Here is a 2,906-nt window from a genome sequence, read left to right as displayed (position 1 = left end):
ACGTGTAGGTCGTCGGGCTACCACCCCCTCTGCAGATGAACAAAATTGTGATGGCGTGTCTTTTCGAATCTTCCTCAGGGATGTTTCCCAGACCGTCGCCAATAGCCCTTTGTGCAGCCTTAGTGAGACGTAACTGAACTACAACTATATAGACAGTATTCACCATTAATCTTTTTAAACTAATAGAAGAATAAATGCGAAAAAGCGTTATTAATGTAGATTTTTCTTTTCTCTGTTTATAGCGGAATTTGTCATATGATGGAATGAAATAAACAAGAGTAGATAGATATCTGAAGCATGTGTATAACAAAACAATTTTCTAAAATAGAATGTTTAGATTTCATTAGAAAATTTTATATTTCTATATAAATACACAATGTGTTAAAATTTAAAATACTTACATAAATTAATGCAATCCTATATTTATCCATAATCTTTAGTTTTCTTTTATACTACAAATATAAATCTGCAGGTGGAATTAGGAAAAAGTAACAATTTATTGTAAACCTTGTAGTCTCTACTATTCAAATTTACAGTACCAATTTTGAATTTCCTTTCACTGTTAAGGAAAGGTGCAGTGGCCCGTTGTGATAGAAAAAAAAACAAAAAAGCGTCGTTCTCAAAGCACTTACTCGGTAAACACGTGATATTTTGACGGCAGTTGTATTGCAGAAAGTCTGTAAACAGACACCAAGACTGCGTTGCAGTGGCTTACACAGCTTTAGGTGCACCTTCCAGCAATATTTAAAAATGCGCCCTAGTTTAGACTAATCACAACTTTTTTTTAACAATTTTAATAGGAAACAACAACACAATGAAGAGACATTCGTTCATTCATAAATATTCATTTCATTTTAATTTATATATTTTAATTTTAATACTTTAATGCTAATTAACAAGAAATTAATAATTGCGATGGATATGTGGAATTTAGAAAAAGTACTAAATTGAAACACTTACCGACTTAACACATTAAAATGAAGTTAATATTAAAAATATTAGGAAATAACTCACTATCTTACAATAGTTAGAGGGCGTTATTTACGCCATTGCTGCTATGCACTATTGCTAGACTTCAGTTGTAGCACTATTTGCAGGAAGTGGCTGAGTTTTCGCAGAATTTTCCTCATTTGAAAAATAAGTAAATAAAATTTTAGTTGAATCTAAAGTGTGCATAACGAATAGCGTGCATAAATGCTTTACAAAAATGCTAAATAAAAGTTAATTTTTTCAGAAGGTAAAAGAATTTTAAAGTTAATTGAAATCAAGACTACTAACCTAGAGATCTTGGATTCGATTTCCAGAGGTCATACGGAAACATTTAATTTGCAGTATCTTTTAAAGCATATTTTAATCTTATAATTCAAGTATTAACACTTTTTTTATATTTATAATATTTATTGCAAATTTCCTTACTTATATATTAGAAAAATAAATTTATTTACATTTTTATTAAAAAAGAATATAAAATATTTCTAAATCAAACATTTTATATAGCTATGTTATTTGGTACTTGTGATGTATTTTAACATTGCATCAATAACTGTTAGGTATTTCTATTTAAACTTAATAAAATTAAACATAATTTACTTAAAATAAATATAAATAAAATAAAATAATGACCCCAATCTAACAAAACAACCCCAATACCCAATGGTAATACTTAAAATAACTTCGAGAAAAGCATAATTACAATTGTTGTTGAAATATTTAAATATTTCAACAAAGGTTTTAAGTAGCTTTAGTTACGTTAACTGTTTGACGAAAAGATATGGTAGTTACTTTATATTTTTATTTATATATTTATTGTCCCGCAATGGACTGATCGTTAAGACACGGTTCCCAGCAGATCACCAAAGTCAAGACCACTTGGATCAGTCTGCGTAGGGAGCGAGGGTGTGCGGTATTGGTCCTCGTTAAGTTTGATTGCAATTAATAAATAAAACTACCGAAAAGTGCTACCGTAAAGTGTTCGACTTCGCGAGCAGGTCGTCGGGCTACCGAAGCGGGGGTGTCATCCCCTCCGCAGAGGATCAAAATTGTGATGGCATGTCTTCGGATCATCCTCCGGGATGTTTCCCAGACCGTCTCCAATAGCCCATTGTGCTGCTCTAGTGCGACGTAAATTAACAACAACAACAATAATATATTTATTTGTGTATTTATTTATTTATTTTATAAAATTTAATGGAGAATAACTTTTCATCATAAATGGTTTAATTAATTCAATTTTATTTTTTAAATTTCCAATTTTTAAAAGTATTTGCTATTTTTAATACTCTGCTTCTTTTCTCTTTTTTTTAAAAAAAAGAGTAAACTTATTTTTATGACGAAGGAATTTTTTTTTTTTAAATCTATCGTATCGGCAGATCCGAATCTATTCATTCAATCTAGTTAGCTATCCGTAGAAACAAATTCGAAAAAATAATTTGCATTGAATTAGGTAAAACAAGTTATTTCTTTTTATTCTTATCGATTCATATAAAATATTACAATCAATTCTCAGGATTGATAGTTCTTTCTTAAAATTAGCGCTATTCGCGTTCGCAACGCTCGAGTACGCCATCTAGCGGGAGCCTGTAAATATCAGACATTAATTTATCACGTTTTCATTTAGTTCCATCAAAATCCTTGGCCATGACGGACGCCATTTTCTTAGCAGCAAATAAAAATCAAAATTTCCCTAAGGAAAAGCTGAAGAACTTGAAAAACTAAACAGAACATGCCAAACATTGAAGCAGAACACGCCAATCATTTGAAGAACAATTTCTCCATAATTTTTACCTTTCTATTACCAACAACATGACTTACAATTTGATGATCACTTGCTGTTACAGATGTGTATATTACGGTAAAATAATTTTTTCTGTCTTCAATTCATTACAAATTAAAATGAAGTCAACATT

The sequence above is a fragment of the Parasteatoda tepidariorum genome, chromosome 4, assembly GCF_043381705.1.
Source record: "Parasteatoda tepidariorum isolate YZ-2023 chromosome 4, CAS_Ptep_4.0, whole genome shotgun sequence".
NCBI classification, from domain to species: Eukaryota; Metazoa; Arthropoda; class Arachnida; order Araneae; family Theridiidae; genus Parasteatoda; species Parasteatoda tepidariorum.
This window is presented reverse-complemented; position numbering follows the sequence as displayed.